The sequence below is a fragment of the Bombina bombina genome, chromosome 2 (assembly GCF_027579735.1).
Source record: "Bombina bombina isolate aBomBom1 chromosome 2, aBomBom1.pri, whole genome shotgun sequence".
In the NCBI taxonomy this organism is placed as follows: Eukaryota; Metazoa; Chordata; class Amphibia; order Anura; family Bombinatoridae; genus Bombina; species Bombina bombina.
Window position 1 is genome coordinate 860,380,232 of NC_069500.1, and position 19,319 is coordinate 860,399,550.

Below are 19,319 nucleotides of genomic sequence, written 5' to 3' on the forward strand. Positions count from 1 at the left end.
TACACCGCCGACAGCTACATTACCTACCCCCTAATGTGAGCCCCTTACACCGCCGCCATCTACATTACCTACCCCCTAATGTGAGCTCCTACCCCACCGCCAGCTATATTAAAATTATTAACCCCTAATTTAATCCCCCTACCCCGCCGCCAGCTATATTAATTACATTAACCCCTAATTTAATCCCCCTACCCCGCCGCAGCTATATTAATTACATTAACCCCTAATTTAATCCCCCTATACCGCCGCCAGCTATATTAAATTAATTAACCCTAATCTAATTCCCCTACACCGCCAGCTATATTAATTACATTAACCCCTAATTTAATCTCCCTATGCTGCCGCCAGCTATATTAATTACATTAACCCCTAATTTAATCCCCCATACAGCCGCCAGCTATATTAATTACATTAACCCCTAATCTAATCCCCCTACACCGCCGCCAGCTATATTAACCCTAATTATATTAGGGTTAATAGTTAATATTGTTATTATAGTGTGTGTGTGTATATATATATATATATATATATATATATATATATATATATATATATATATATATATATATATATATATATATATATATATATATATATATATATATATATATTATAATAACCCTATCTAACTCTAACATCCATAACTAAATTCTTATTAAAATAAATCTAATTAATATTATTAATTAAAATATTCCTATTTAAATCTAAATACTTACCTATAAAATAAACCCTAAGATAGCTACAATATAATTAATAATTACATTGTAGCTATTTTAGGGTTTATATTTATTTTACAGGTAACTTGGTATTTATTTTAACTAGGTACAATAGCTATTAAATAGTTAATAACTATTTAATAGCTACCTTGTTAAAATAATTACCAATTTACCTGTAAAATAAATCCTAACCTAAGTTACAAATACACCTACACTATCAATAAATTAAATAAACTACAAATATCTAAACTAAAAAACAATAAAATACATTACAAAAAAAACAAACTAAATTACAAAAAATAAAATAAAGATTACAAGATTTTTAAGCTAATTACACCTATTCTACACCCCCTATAAAATAATAAAGCACCCCAAAATAAAAAAAATTCCCTACCCTATTCTAAATTAAAAAAAGTTAACAGCTCTATTACCTTAGCAGCCCTTAAAAAGGGCCTTTTGCGGGGCATGTCCCAAAGAAATCGGCTCTTTTGCCTGTAAAAAAAAACACAATACCACCCCCCAACATTACAACCTACAACCCACATACCCCTACTCTAACCCAAACCCCCCTTAAATAAACCTAACACTACCCCCCTGAAGATCTCCCTACCTTGTCTTCACCCAGCCAGGCAGAACTCTTCATCCGATCTGGGCGATGTCTTAAATCAAGCGGCAGAGAAGAAGTCTTCCATCCGGCGATGTCTTCATCCAAGCGGCAAAGAAGAAGTCTTCCATCCGGTGATGTTTTCAATCAAGCGGCAGAGAAGAGGTCCTCCATCGGGGCAAAGTTTTCTTCCAAGCGGCATCTTCAATCTTCTTTCTTCGCTCCTCCGACGCGGAACATCCATCCGGCACGACGACTTCCTGATGAATGAGGTTCCTTTAAATGACGTCATCCAAGATGGCGTCCGTCAAAATTCTGATTGGCTGATAGGATTCTATCAGCCAATTGGAATTAAGGTAGAAAAATCTGATTGGCTGATTGAATCAGCCAGATTTTTCTACAGAAGCTCTGGGGTTTGTTTCACACTTGAATGAAAATGATATGGGTATAGGGTTCACTCACAATTTACAAAAGAACAGCATAGAGTTTTTGGATGTAGTCCTTGCTTGGGACCAGAAAGATAGTATATCTACCTCTACTTTTTTTTAAAAAAGTAGATTGTAATAATTTCTTGCATTTTTCTAGCAACCACCTGACAAAGTGGAAAACTAATATTCCATTTAGTCAGTTCTGCAGATTACGTAGGAATTGTAGTTCAATAGAGCAATATAATCAGCAATCTATCATCCTTAAGCGTAGGTTCTTAGAAAAGGGATACCCTTCTGAACTCATTTTTAGGGGCTATGAGAGAGCTAGGGATCTCAATAGAGATCAGTTATCATCTGTATCATCTAAAGAGAGTGATAAGGAGGGATTCTCAAATAAACAACCTCTACATGTGTAAACATATAACACACGGATGTGATAACATAGTATCTCATAATACAGGGGAAAGGGTCCCCATAAAAATCCGACTATCATGTGACTCCATCTACGTAATCTATGTACTGTCTTGCAAATGTGGGATGCAGTACATAGGTAGGACCTGTAGGAAGATCAGAACCCGTTGGAGTGAACACCTGAGAAATATAAAATCAAAATCTCCAAAACATAGTGTTTCAAGACATATGTGTGATAAATATATCCCAGGGAAATGTTCCTTCAAAATTACTCCATTAGAAGGGATTCCACAAAGCAATTTGTACAATAGGTTCTCCAAACTGAGACAAAGGGAAACCTATTGGATATACAAATTCAATAGTCTATTCCCCACAGGTCTCAACGAAGTTATAGATTCTGCAGCTTTTTTGTAAATATATATTAGGGTCTATAGGATAGGGTCATATGGGATTAATTTTATGTTTAAAATATTATGTTTATTCAATTCTTTTAGAATCATGTTTATTTGTTATCTGGATTAATTATAAAGTACTATGTTTATATAATTTTTTTTATTTTTTTTTTAGAATCTTGTTCAATTGTTATTTGGATTATTTTTACGCTTAAGTATTATGTTTATATAAGTATTTTTATGGAATCATGTTTATTTACTGTCTGGACTTTCCCCACTTATTTGTTGCTGTTGGTATTATGATATATTATTTATATCACTGACCTAATCTCCAATTAGATTAATTTTACACCAAATTATGGAACACTCACAATACATCATTTTATTTCACTTTATATTACATTTGAACACTAGAGATCACATTACACTCCAAATATACATACACAATACACATATATTTATAGCTTTATTAGTTATTCACATACATTCACACCCCATTTTACACCAAATTTATATTTCGCTGCAGGATTGTATACAACTACATATATTTATATTTCTATATATATTAGCACACATTGTTGTGGGTACACACACACATATATATGTGGGTACATATTTCCATTACAGTATTAGTTTTATATTTATGGGAATAGATTTGTGCATAATCCTGGAGCGATCAATGTATATCTTTTTATCAAGCATTAAATATCTTCACACCACTTCACATTGCATCACTGCAACAATATAATTTAGCTAGTTTGTTGCTATGTATTAATTTATGGCACATTGCACTTTTAGACAAGTAGATAATATCTTACACAGCGTCACTTTTACTCATACTCTATTGGTGACTAACACCCATGGGCGGTGACTAAAAATGAGAACAGGCATTGGTGGGATCTAGATTGTCTTAAAAAATATAAAGAAAAGAAACAGATCCCCCGGGGTCTACGTATTTTCAAGAATTGTTCTTTTAAAAATAACCCTGAACTTTTAACTAAGTGGTATAACATTTTAGATGAATGTTCTTTCAATCTAATTGATTTGCTTATATCCCATAGACAACAACTGGTTGATGAGGTTGGTTTAGAAATAGATACTATTCAGAAAGAACTGGAAGGGTTTAAAGAACATCCGGAATATCATAAACTCAATACCCAAACTATAAAATCGGTTGATGAGTACCAGACAGAAATTATTAATAATAAAAATATTAAACTAAAAAGAGAGACGAGGAAGATTACAGTATAGGAAATGTTTACACTTTTAATAGAACTAAACCCAATAAAGTAAATGATTGGACTGTAGTTCAACATCACAAAAATAAAAATAAGAATAATTATAATTACAAGCCATATCCTTATACTGATAGGGATAATATGCATAACACCAATCGCTCTAATTTTTACCATCATGATCTACAGTATTCACATGAGAATCAGAATAGGGGTTTCAGTGGAAATTCCCAAATAGGAGGTCACCATTTTAAACCGACCCATTCAGATAGAGACTATAGAGGAACATTACAACACCAGGAACATCATAACCCCAACTATATCCCTATTCATAATAGATTCCAGGTTCTTAACCCTGGACAGGATAGTGTTTTTGATCATCCTGGAGGGGAAAGACCCTCCACATCCACATCCAGGGCTATCAATACTCCATCTACATCCACTGGGGCTTTTTTAGAGAACCCCAATTTAGCACCCTTATGGAGGAGACCGAACCCCTCCACAAATCAAAAGAAAAGACCTTACCCAAACGGGGAAGGAGAGGGAGAGGGAAAACCAACCAAAATGAAAAACTCCAAAAACTAAGAAAGGGCATATTTAATCTCTCATCCCACACACTCACTAATGACGAAGTGAGAGTTTTGGGAAGAGGTCTTTCATATTGCCCTCCGAACCCCCACAATATTTTTGAGCTTTTTGTTGATCTCAATAAGTACACTCGCAAACTGTCTCTGCAAAGATATTTTGCAATTAAAGCCTACAGAAGGCTCACTTATATTACTTGATTCAGATCAAACAAGAGATCCTCCAACTGTCCTTTTTTATGACTCCAATCTACTAATGGAGGAACTTTTTGAGGGGATAGTACATACCTCTCTGGCACCTCCTTCCACTTTCAATCCTCCCAAGGAGGAAGTCTCTTATGTCGACCTTTACCAACAATTGGTTTTGGAAGACCTTGAATCTATGCCGAAAAGAATTATGGGAAAAAAGAAGACTTGGCCTAATGAAGCCAGGGCCCTTAGAAGTCTGATGGATGACCAAAATTTGGTCATCCGTCAGGCTGACAAGGGAGGTGGTATAGTTCTTCAAAACTACTCTGATTATGTTAAAGAAGCTTGTCGCATTTTGGACGATACCGATTATTATATAAAACTACCATATGATCCCACTAAAGAATATATGATAACTCTAAATGCCTTATTGGAATTAGGCATCACATCTAAGATTCTAACAAAAAAAGAAAAAAGATATATTACCCCGGACCACCCCAGTATACCATACTATTACCATCTCCCCAAACTGCACAAAAATGAAAAAGTGCCCCCAGGTAGGCCAATTATAGCAGGCATGAATAGCATTACAGACAAATTGTCGGAATACATTGATATCTACCTCCAGAGGTATATTATTAATTTACCATCTTATATTAAGGATACCAAAGACCTGCTAAATAAACTCTCTCTTATTAAATTGGAAAAAAGCAAGAACTACCTTTGGCTGTCCTGTGATGTTGGATCACTCTATTCAAATATATCACATGACTTGGGTGCATTTACCACAAAGATATATTTGGATAGAGATCTATATATGCCCAATGTCCAAAAGGATTATATAATTTCACTTATTAATTTTATTTTGAAACATAATTATTTTCAGTTTGTGGACACTTTTTATTTACAGATCAAGGGAACGGCCATGGGCACCAGATTTGCAAACCTATTTATGGGTTATTATGAAGATCTTTATATATACAATTCGCAATGGAGGGGCAATCTGGTGTTCTATGGCCGTTATATAGATGATCTTATTTTTATTTTTGATGGCACGGAGTCAGAAGCTCTGGGGTTTGTTTCACACTTGAATGAAAATGATATGGGTATAGGGTTCACTCACAATTTACAAAAGAACAGTATAGAGTTTTTGGATGTAGTCCTTGCTTGGGACCAGAAAGATAGTATATCTACCTCTACTTTTTTTTAAAAAGTAGATTGTAATAATTTCTTGCATTTTTCTAGCAACCACCTGACAAAGTGGAAAACTAATATTCCATTTAGTCAGTTCTGCAGATTACGTAGGAATTGTAGTTCAATAGAGCAATATAATCAGCAATCTATCATCCTTAAGCGTAGGTTCTTAGAAAAGGGATACCCTTCTGAACTCATTTTTAGGGGCTATGAGAGAGCTAGGGATCTCAATAGAGATCAGTTATTATCATCTGTATCATCTAAAGAGAGTGATAAGGAGGGATTCTCAAATAAACAACCTCTATTTGTGACCCAATATAACTCGAATCACAAAATTATTAATAAGATACTGAAAAAACATTGGCCTATCCTCCTAAAAGATCCCATTTTGAAGAAAACTCTCCCATCCCAACCTAAACTAGTCTTTAAAAGAGCACCAACTTATAAACAGAAATTGGCCCCTAGTAAGGTGGTAATGTCCAAAAGGAAACCAGTTAATACTGCTAGATCGGGAAACAGGTCCCACAATAATCATATCTTTAACAAGATAGGAGCTTTTAGATGTGGCAAAAAAGTATGTTACATGTGTAAACATATAACACACGGATGTGATAACATAGTATCTCATAATACAGGGGAAAGGGTCCCCATAAAAAGCCGACTATCATGTGACTCCATCTACGTAATCTATGTACTGTCTTGCAAATGTGGGATGCAGTACATAGGTAGGACCTGTAGGAAGTAGTAAGAAGTGAATACAGCGCCAACAAGAGGCCAAGGGATAAATATACTCACAGAGAGATAAAAGAAGATTATTTAATGAACCATGTTAAAAAGCATCAGTAATAAAAGACTATATATAAAAAATGTAAAAAGCACATATAAATAAAATTACAAATACAGGAATATCTTACAGAAGCGGCTCAAAGGGCCAAAGCTGATAATTACAATAAAAACAGAGGTAATAACAGGTGATCAGTGTGAGTGGTACACCAGAATAAGAGTGTATACTGATAAAACAGAATTAGCCTAAGTACAACTGTAGCAAGTGCATCAAGCAAAAAACTAATAAACAATAATACAAACAATAGTGTTCAAAATTAGTGTTACAAAAATAGTGTTCCAAAAAATAGAAAAATGCACTGCAGTGCAAAAAAAAGGGGGTAGCAAAATAATTGTATAAATACAATCAAATAGTGAGTTAGTGCAAATGGATATAAAAATGCTAGCTACTTAATCCAGTGAGGTTAAGATATAATTAAATAAAATACACAATATGCAATAACATAAAAAATAAAATACACAATATGCAATAACATAAAAAATAATAAAATATAAAATATAATCCAAAAAAGTGTTCAAAAAGTTGATCAACAAATGTTAGTGAAGAACAAAAATAAGTCAATCAAAACTAAAAAATGGAAAAAATGGGTGATGAAAAGCAAGGTGAAAGTGAGGAAATTGATTCCTTCCAATGTTAGTTACTTTGACAGATCCAAATTCCTGAGTGTGGTTGCTGAAGTAGCTGAATGGATCCTAGCACCTGTCAGCTGCTCCTATGGTATCCTAAAAAGTGTCCCTGTAAAAAAAGAAATTCACAACATAGTGTATCCAATATGAGAATGAAGTAAAGATTAAAGTAATGCTTACCAATATGTAAAAAAGGGCCTTTCTCAAGATGTCTTGAGAAAGGCCCTTTTTTGAGGGCAGAAACGCGTTGACATATTGGTAAGCATTACTTTAATCTTTACTTCATTCTCATATTGGATACACTATGTTGTGAATTTCTTTTTTTACAGGGACACTTTTTAGGATACCATAGGAGCAGCTGACAGGTGCTAGGATCCATTCAGCTACTTCAGCAACCACACTCAGGAATTTGGATCTGTCAAAGTAACTAACATTGGAAGGAATCAATTTGCTCACTTTCACCTTGCTTTTCATCACCCATTTTTTCCATTTTTTAGTTTTGATTGACTTATTTTTGTTCTTCACTAACATTTGTTGATCAACTTTTTGAACACTTTTTTGGATTATATTTTATATTTTATTATTTTTTATGTTATTGCATATTGTGTATTTTATTTTTTATGTTATTGCATATTGTGTATTTTATTTAATTATATCTTAACCTCACTGGATTAAGTAGCTAGCATTTTTATATCCATTTGCACTAACTCACTATTTGATTGTATTTATACAATTATTTTGCTACCCCCTTTTTTTTGCACTGCAGTGCATTTTTCTATTTTTTGGAACACTATTTTTGTAACACTAATTTTGAACACTATTGTTTGTATTATTGTTTATTAGTTTTTTGCTTGATGCACTTGCTACAGTTGTACTTAGGCTAATTCTGTTTTATCAGTATACACTCTTATTCTGGTGTACCACTCACACTGATCACCTGTTATTACCTCTGTTTTTATTGTAATTATCAGCTTTGGCCCTTTGAGCCGCTTCTGTAAGATATTCCTGTATTTGTAATTTTATTTATATGTGCTTTTTACATTTTTTATATATAGTCTTTTATTACTGATGCTTTTTAACATGGTTCATTAAATAATCTTCTTTTATCTCTCTGTGAGTATATTTATCCCTTGGCCTCTTGTTGGCGCTGTATTCACTTCTTACTACTTGTGCATATTTTTTGGAGGTTGGTTAGGATCTCTGTTTGGATACAGCTTGGGGATTACCTTAGCGCTTGTACACACACCCTTTTTCACTAAGGACCTGTAGGAAGATCAGAACCCGTTGGAGTGAACACCTGAGAAATATAAAATCAAAATCTCCAAAACATAGTGTTTCAAGACATATGTGTGATAAATATATCCCAGGGAAATGTTCCTTCAAAATTACTCCATTAGAAGGGATTCCACAAAGCAATTTGTACAATAGGTTCTCCAAACTGAGACAAAGGGAAACCTATTGGATATACAAATTCAATAGTCTATTCCCCACAGGTCTCAACGAAGTTATAGATTCTGCAGCTTTTTTGTAAATATATATTAGGGTCTATAGGATAGGGTCATATGGGATTAATTTTATGTTTAAAATATTATGTTTATTCAATTCTTTTAGAATCATGTTTATTTGTTATGTGGATTAATTATAAAGTACTATGTTTATATAAATTTTTTTTTTTTTTTTTTTTAGAATCTTGTTCAATTGTTATTTGGATTATTTTTACGCTTAAGTATTATGTTTATATAAGTATTTTTATGGAATCATGTTTATTTACTGTCTGGACTTTCCCCACTTATTTGTTGCTGTTGGTATTATGATATATTATTTATATCACTGACCTAATCTCCAATTAGATTAATTTTACACCAAATTATGGAACACTCACAATACATCATTTTATTTCACTTTATATTACATTTGAACACTAGAGATCACATTACACTCCAAATATACATACACAATACACATATATTTATAGCTTTATTAGTTATTCACATACATTCACACCCCATTTTACACCAAATTTATATTTCGCTGCAGGATTGTATACAACAACTACATATATTTATATATATATATATTAGCACACATTGTTGTGGGTACACACACATATATATGTGGGTACATATTTCCATTACAGTATTAGTTTTATATTTATGGGAATAGATTTGTGCATAATCCTGGAGCGATCAATGTATATCTTTTTATCAAGCATTAAATATCTTCACACCACTTCACATTGCATCACTGCAACAATATCATTTAGCTAGTTTGTTGCGATTTATTAATTTATGGCACTTTGCACTTTTAGACAAGTAGATAATATCTTACACAGCGTCACTTTCACTCATACTCTATTGGTGACTAACACCCATGGGCGGTGACTATTGAGTTTTCTTATTCTGAATGATCGCGCAGAGCCGAGCACACATGGTCTCCGGCGGTCAGGTGATCACACGTCACTATTTGTTGACATTTGTAGCTGCGGGTAACTGGAATCATGTGACTACATGTCACTTCCGGTTATCCCCTAGTGAGGAGCATCGCACATTATTTTGAATGCCTGATGACTCAAACACAATCCCATCAAATGGAGGCATATCATTGGTCAATTATGAAACACGTTAGGTTTGTTTACTTTCAAGGTAATACACAGCGATACACAGTCACGATCGACACTGTCTAACTTAGATCGGAGTTTACACTTTAAACACAATTATTTACAACACGATAAATATGGTTACTTTTTTTATTATATTTACTAGCAGACACAGATCCCTATAAATTCAATTTTAATTACAGTGGCAACTGGGTGGAGTAGGAAAGGAAGGATCTTATTGGATATTGTTTGGGAAGGAAGGGGAGGGACAACTGTTCATGAGGTTACTGAGCCCTATTTAAAGGGTAACTTTACACAGAGAGTATACAAGCCTGAGGAAACGGGGTTCTCCCGAGAAACGCGTAGCTACTCTACTCTTATTAGGAGATTGATATTCACACAACCCAGCTGTATATTGTTATACCTTTGGTATTTTTATTCTGTATAATAAAATACTAATTTTAACTTTTACATCAGTCTGGCGTTGGTGTGTTTGTCTCCATATCAGTAACCTTAGGGCATTCCAGCCCATTTCTCCATTTCACCTGCAGTTCCAGTCGAAGGGAAGGATTGCTATTGGGTCTTATCCAGAAGCCCTGCAGGCAGTAAAATTCCAATACTGCACACATCCGGTGGGGATCTTCCACACAGCCAGCTGGTTTGCTGTAGAATACCAGCCTGCTCCTGTTGGCACAATAGAGTGCCGCCAATTTTGTGAGTACCCTTAATCTGCTGCTGTTTGGATTCATTTATCTTTTTTGACCTACACATGTGGCGCCTCTGTTTTTGTTTTTTGTCTTAACATCATAGAAGTAATTATTAATTATATTGTAGCTATCTTAGGGTTTATTTTATAGGTAAGCATTTAGATTTAAATAGGAATATTTTAATTAATAATATTAATTAGATTTTAATAAGAATTTAGTTAGGGATGTTAGAGTTAGATAGGGTTATTATATATATATATATATATATATATATATATATATATATATATATATATATATATATATATATATATATATATATATATATATATATATATATCAAATTTAATAGCGGAGGGGACGCAATTGCTATGAGCTTTTTTAGAAACAAGGAGTAACCAACCAGTTTGCTTCTAGGCTAATACTGGTATGGTCTAGAGTATATCAGATATTTGGTGCAGACCCTTATGTAAAATAGATGAGTTTATATAGAGAGAATAAATCCTGGAAACAAAAGAAAGACCAGGATAAAAGACAGGGAATTCAGCACTCTTTTTTACAAAGTTTAACTAAAGCTCAAAATAAATACTCAAATGTGTCGACCTAAAAGCTAGTGTAGCTGCAAAGGAGTGAACTCTCTGGCACTAACAGTATTATAACATATATATATGCTCAGATGGTAAAAAATGCAAAAAGTCCCAATAGGTAGATATGATCACTTTATAAAGATGTCAAAATAGCATAAAAAATACAACTTATTACAAACCTGACCGGTCAGGGGATAGTGTCTATACCACAACAGAAATCATCAACATGATATGTAATTGTTTTCACAGGCCTGTAGAGCCATAAGTGTTAGCTGCAGGATTAGAATGGGGGACAGTAATTAGACTACTACACCCTACTGCTTGCGGCACCTTAATATGTAAGGCTAAATGCCGGGCAGATTATTATCTGGGATCTAAGTAGTTACAGTTAGTGTGCCCCAACACCTATGCAGAAGTATTGATGCTCTTAGAGGTCAAAACATTGATTGCACATATACATGTTACTTAGAAGATATATTAGTGGGGGACTGAAAGTCAAGCTACTACACCCAGCTGCATACGGCACCTTATAGTATTAAGGCTAAATGCCGGGCAGGTATTTTATGGGATCTAAGTAGGTTGCTGTACTGTGCCCCAAAATATGTACATATATCTTGTTACCATGCAAGCAAACAGCTAAGAACAGTAGTATACAGCCAGCTTTGCTGAATAATCACTTAGAAGCAGCTACTCTTGGTATCGGGTATAAAAGTCCCTTTAGATAGAGTTATGCAAGCAGGAAGGTTAGCCGTGAAGCAGATATAAATAGTTGTAGAAAGCACAAGGTATAGCCTCAGCGTAGCGTGATATTAATAAGCTTCAAGCATATATTAGTAGTAACGTTTCCTTGGGGAACATTAGCATATGCCCTCTCACATCAGGGTAGGATCATCCAAGACAGTCAATCAGCAGCCTATTACTCAGGCAGTGACAAGGCAGTATACGACCTGTTTCTTTCAAAGTTATTCCTGTGACTGAAACATAGAAGATATGCCTCATTGAGTAGTCGGGAACTCCATTCTAGGGATCCATCCGGCGTGTTCGCTTGCAGCGTGTCTGTTCCGTGTGATCAACACCAATCACATGCTCCGGTCAGCTTGTCCAATGCCGACGCGCGTTTCACCCGCTGGGTATGTCGGGCTTCGTCAGGGCGTGATGACGTTGGGAGTGCTTCGTCTCCCTTTTGAACTTTGCTTAGTGGCACGCCCCTATTGAGAAAGTCTCACTATGCTTTATCAGCGATGCTGGTTGGTAAAGGGACAAACCCTTTGAAGTATATGTTGATTAATGCTAATATAGTAATGATACAAAAGGTTAAAGTATACTCATTTAAAAAAACACTTGCATGCTAGGATAAAGAGATCATATATACCTGAAAAAAACAATTGGGTTTTTGTTGGAAAAAATTACTAAGGAATTCGTCAAAACATGTAATTTACCTATTTAGCCTTATTTGCCCTAAAAAGATGGTATAGATAATATTCAAATACAGCAAGATAAATGATATAATATATAAAATATAGGGGCATGCCTGTACCGGGAAATGTTATGGGATGCGAATGATGAATACAACGGCCATACTTTATAAAAAGCAGGCCATGTCTATTCTATCATTTAGCCCTTTAGGTATCTGTGTTTGGAGGATTGTAATCCACCTGCATTCCTTTTGGAGGAGGACCTTATCATTATCGCCTCCTCTGTTGTTGGTAATGCCTCTGTCAATGCCTATGAATGAAAGGGAGTCAGAAATACAGGCATGAGCATCCTCAAAATGCTTAGCCACATTGCTTTTGGGATTCTTATTTTTAATGTCATCCCTGTGCTCAGTAATCCGGTCTTTAATGGCTCTCCGAGTTTTGCCCACATAAAACCGTGGGCAACTGCAGGAGAGAAGGTAGATGACACCTTCAGTGTTGCATGTAATGTGATGCTTTAGTTTATATATCTTGCCAGTATGTGTGGAGAAAACTTTAGTTTTTACCATGTATTTGCACGCCACACATCTTCCACATGGATGATTTCCCGTGGATCTATGTGTAGTGAGCCAGTCAGTTTGTTTTTTGGGTGATACAAACTGGCTTCTCACCAGTTTATCCCTAAGGTTAGGTGCTCTTCTGGCAGTGATGTTAGGGTGGTCTCTCACCTCCTTTAATACCCCTTCATCACTTGTTAAAACATGCCAGTTTTTATCAAGTATAGTTCGCAGAGCTGACCAGTGACAATTATAGTCTGCGATCAGTCTAATAGGACCTTGCACAGGTTTCTCCTTTGGTATCAGGAGTTGCTCACGATTTTGGTGGGCTGCTTCATTCAGAGCCCTTTTTATGACTCTCTTCGAGTACCCCCTGTCTTCAAAACGTTTTTTCATTTCTTGTGCATGCTCATAATATTTTGTTTTTGTTGAGCAGTTGCGGCGTAATCTGAGAAACTGTCCCTTGGGTATTCCTTTTTTAAGGTGGTCAGGATGGTGGCTAGTTGCAAGAAGCAAACTGTTGGTTGCCGTCGCTTTACGGAAGTTCTCAGTTTCAATTAGACCCTGATTAAGATTTATTTTAATGTCCAAAAAGGAAATTTCCTTCCTACTGGACTGCAATGTAAGAAGGATATTTATATATAAAATATAATAACGATATTAACTATATTAACCCTAATATAATTAGGGTTAATATATATATATCTATATTAACTATATTAACCCTAATATAATTAGGGTTAATATAGTTAATATAGCTGGCCGCGGTGTAGGGGGATTAGATTAGGGGTTAATGTATTTAATATAGCTGGCGGCGGTATAGGGGGATTAGATTAGGGGTTAATGTAATTAATATAGCTGGCGGCGGTGTAGGGGGATTAAATTAGGGGTTAATGTAATTAATATAGCTGGCGGCGGTGTAGGGGGATTAAATTAGGGGTTAATAATTTTAATATAGCTGGCGGTGGGGTAGGAGCTCACATTAGGGGGTAGGTAATATAGATGGCGGCGGTGTAAGGGGCTCACATTAGGGGGTAGGTAATGTAAATGGCGGCGGTGTAAGGGGCTCACATTAGGGGGTAGGTAATGTAGATGGCGGCGGTGTAAGGGGCTCACATTAGGGGGTAGGTAATGTAGATGGCTGCGGTGTAAGGGGCTCACATTAGGGGGTAGGTAATGTAGATGGCGGCGGTGTAAGGGGCTCACATAGGGGGTAGGTAATGTAGATGGCGGCGGTGTAAGGGGCTCACATTAGGGGGTAGGTAATGTAGATGGCGGCGGTGTAAGGGGCTCACATTAGGGGGTAGGTAATGTAGATGGCGGCGGTGTAAGGGGCTCACATTAGGGGGTAGGTAATGTAGATGGCGGCGGTGTAAGGGGCTCACATTAGGGGGTAGGTAATGTAGATGGCGGCGGTGTAAGGGGCTCACATTAGGGGGTAGGTAATATAGATGGCGGCAGTGTAAGGGGCTCACATTAGGGGGTAGGTAATATAGATGGCGGCAGTGTAAGGGGCTCACATTAGGGGGTAGGTAATATAGATGGCGGCGGTGTAAGAGGCTCACATTAGGGGGTATGTAATGTAGCTGGCGACGGTGTAGGGGGATCACATTAGAGGGTTATACTTTTAATGTAGGTGGCGGCGGGGTCCGGGAGTGGCGGTTTAGGGGTTAATACATTTTTTATTGTTAGGATATTGGTAAGTTACACTGAGCGCCAAATGCTAAGGACCCTTTGCTTTAATAAATTGACCCCTAGCGGTCAAATAGATATGGATAATCAGATACGAGGTAATTAAAGCGCCAAAAACCAAATGGCCGGGTCTGGGGTATATAAAATTAAGTCAGTTTATAAGTACACATACATAAAAGTTAACATTACGTTAATCATAAAATCAAAAAATATAAAAAATAATCAAGGATCCAAGATTTTACAATGAGTTAAAATCAGAAATAAAAACAATTGTTTACTTATACAATATTTTCCGGATTTGTGAGTGGATCAGTGTAGGTGGTTCTTCTAGAGAGACACTTCTTTGTCTATCTAAAGCTAGCTAAATGTCTTGCATCATGTGGTAATTATGATGTATAATATTACTAGTTGTGCAATATTATTTTGGTCTCCCAATAGACTCCCATATATATATATTATTATTTTTTTAACACTATCAAACACTCCTTACTCACATCAAGTTAATTGGGAGTCTATTGGGAGACCAAAATAATATTGCACAACTAGTAATATTATACATCATAATTACCACATGATGCAAGACATTTAGCTAGCTTTAGATAGACAAAGAAGTGTCTCTCTAGAAGAACCACCTACACTGATCCACTCACAAATCCGGAAAATATTGTATAAGTAAACAATTGTTTTTATTTCTGATTTTAACTCATTGTAAAATCTTGGATCCTTGATTATTTTTTATATTTTTTGATTTTATGATTAACGTAATGTTAACTTTTATGTATGTGTACTAATAAACTGACTTAATTTTATATACCCCAGACCCGGCCATTTGGTTTTTGGCGCTTTAATTACCTCGTATCTGATTTTATTGTTAGGATAGTAAGGGGGGATAGCGGATAGAGGGTTAGACGCGTTGGGCTATGTTTGGGAGGCGTGTTAGACAGTATGGGTGATTTTATAACTTAGTCAGGTTTTGTAGGCACCGGCAGTTTCTAAAGTGCCGTAAGTCACTGGCGACTCCAGAAATTTGTACTTACGCAGATTTCTGGACATCGCTGGTTTATCCGACTTACGGCACTTTACCCTCTGACGGTGCCGTATATGGGATAGCTCGAGTTGCGAGCTGAAACTACGGGCAGCGGGGGTTCCCTCGCTTGCGCCGCAAACTACGATCTATATCGGATCGCGCCCATGATTCTTCTTAGAGCATAAACAAAAGACAATGTCCGGTAAACAAGCTTTAACAGAATGGATAGAGACGAAATTTGATCCTTTAAAGAACTTGCTGTAGGTCCCTTATCAAGACTCACGTAGAAAAAGAAGTATTCTTGGAATTTGCACAGAATTGAGAACATAAAGAAAGATAAACCTTCCACACCTTGTGTTAAATCTTTCTAGTAACAGGTTTACAAACCTGAATAAGTATCAATAACCAAATTATAGAAGCATCTGGGTAAGAATCAACTGTTTAATTTCCACGCAGTTAGGTTGAGAGATTGGAGGTTTTGGTAGAAAAATGGACCCCGAGATAGGTCAGATCTCAGAGTTAGACTCCATGGAGTCGCCCTGGACATTCCCACCAGATCTACGTTCTGCAACCGAAATAGATATCTGGTGTTCCCCACCTGGTCACGACATGGTTGAACACCTCTTGATTTAGAGACCATTCCAGTGAAGAGTCTGATGACTCAAGTAATCAGTCTCCCAGTTGTCCACTCCTGGTATATGACTGGCTGATATCACACACTGATATTTTCCGCCCAAGACAGAATGCGAGAAACCTCCTGGATGGTTAAGGACCTCCATGTTCCCCCTTAATGATTTATGTACGCTACTGTTGTCCCATTGCCCGATTTAAATCTAATAAATGGGAATGAACTGAGAATCGGCACAGCCTGCAAAGCATTGAAAATTGCAGAGCTCTTAGAATATTAGAATATAGTATCGAAGATGGTGGTGACCAGTGAGGGTGAGGCAGAGCTGTTTGGAAAGGAACAGGTAGGGATTCAGGGGGCGGGAGGGTAATATCTACACTAAAGCTAAATTTAACCTTACAATCTACCCTTTCACTGCCTGGAATAATAAAAAGTGTGGTTTATGAAATATACCAAAATAGGCATAGATCAATACCTTGGGTTGTTAGATAGATTATATATATATATATATATATATATATATATATATATATATATATATATATATATATATATATATATATATATAAATATATATCTATCTCAAGGCTCTATTCTTTTTTTATTTAAATGAAGTGATACAAAAAAATGTTTTTAAAAAATTACCGTTATTTTGGGCAAGTTCTTCTCTGAAAGTCCTGGTAGTAAAGGGGCAAAAGTGACATGAAACCAAAAATGTTTCTTTCCTCAGAGAGTGTACAATTAAAAAAAAAAAAAAAAAAAAAAAAAAAAAAAAAAAAAAAACTTTCCAATTCACTTATAATATACGTTGCTTAGTTCTCTTGGTATCCTCTGTTGAAAAGCATACCTAGGTATGCTCAGAGCTGCTGATGTGTTGACTGCACATATATATGCCTCTTGTCAATGACTTATTTATGTGTTCAGTCAGCTCTCAGTAGTGCATTTAAGCTTCTTCAACAAAGGATACCAAGAGAATGAAGCAAATTTGATCGTAGAAGTAAATTAGAAAGTTGATTAAAAGTATTCTCTGTCTGAATCATAAACAAAACAAAAAATAGGTGTGGTTCTATGTCCAATGACACTATCGGTAGCCATGTCACTGGCTAAACTGCTGCAAAAATTCTGAAAAACCTTGACAGTCTTGGGGATGGAGAGTGGAGCCTCAAGAGAGGGCATTCTACAGTAAATTTGAATGTTTATTTTTTAATGCAGTGCAGGTAGTGAAATATACATTGCATGTATTATGAAGACAAGCAGTTTTTAATTCGCAAAAGAAAAACCTTGTGCTTATCACCCTTTAAAACAAGAGATAGCATTCATTAGAAGCGTTTTTCCTAACTAAAAAATATACCGCAAACATGTTCAAAATATTTGAAGTATAATCTAAAGAATAAATATTATGTACACGCATTGCTCTCTCATAAAGTATATCGTAGAGGCAAATATATATGTATAGCTAGACAGATCGGTATGCAGCATAATACTTGTTCCCACAGAAAGAGCAACCACTCACCTTTCCCAGAGGTTCCATATTCCTTGACATTTGCACACACAACTGCTGCTCTTCTTCAGACTCATCTCCATAAGGACCATACTCTGTAAACAATAGGTTGTTCTCTTTACACTCATCCATGTAAGCACCTCAATTACAACCCGCCAAAGTCAACCGAGCCTAAAAGCGTGCACCGCGCAGCTAATGCTATATGAGCTCTACACTGATATCCACGCTGACGCGCTGCACTTCGTATCACCAACAAATGGTAAACATCAACACTGACATTTTTAATTATAAACTTTTATTGTAAAATATCCTCATTAAAAAAAATATATATATATATACAAAAAAAATTAGACACGACCTTTCTTCTTGTAAACCAGTGTTCTAAAAAAAAGTTGTCCAAACTCCAAATGTCTACCGCATAAGAATGCGGGAGCTACGTCACTTCCGGTGAAGTGATTCAGCTGCTGGAGGAAGAGTGTGGCCTCACTGCGCATGCACAAACAGCCCAACCTCCTCGAAACAGCTGTTTAAGGCTATGCAACAGTCTAGACATTCTATGGCAAGGCGCAGGCGACACACTGGCAACACGACACTATTGGTTATACAGCCACTGACTTCACGGACACACGGGAGGCTTATAGGGGTTGCAGGGGGTGCTGCTGATAGGGCTTACGTAAGTTACACAGGGGGTGCTTATGGGGGTTACATGGGGTGCTGATAGGGCTTACGTAAGTTACACAGGGGGTGCTTATGGGGGTTACATGGGGTGCTGATAGGGCTTGCGTAAGTTACACAGGGGGTGCTGATGGGGCTTATGTAAGTTACAGAGGGGATGATGATGGGGCTTACGTCAGTTACACGGGGTACTTATGGGACTTGCGTAAGTTACACAGGGGGTGTTTATGGGGGTGCTGATAGGGCTTGCGTAAGTTGCACTTACAGGGGGTGCTGATGGAGCTTACGTAAGTTACAGAGGGGGTGTTTATGGGGGTTACAGGGGGTGCTGATGGCTTGCGTAAGTTACACGGGGGTGCTTATAGGGGTTACAGGGGGTGCTGATGGGGCTTATGTAGGTTACACCGGGGTATTTATTGGAGGTACGGGGGAGCTGATGGGGCTTACGTAAGTTACACAGGGGGTGCTGATGGGGCTTGCGTAAGTTACACAGGGGTGCTTATGGGGCTTATGTAGTTTACAGAGGGGTGCTTATGGGTGTTACAGGGGGTGCTGATGGGGCTTATGTAGTTTACAGAGGGGGTGCTTATGTGGGTTACTCCCTGTGTAAAATATATAGGTCCCATCAGCACCCCCTGTAACCCAGATAAGTACCCCCTATGTAACCTACATAAGCCCCATCAGCACCCCCTGTAACCCCCATAAGCCCCG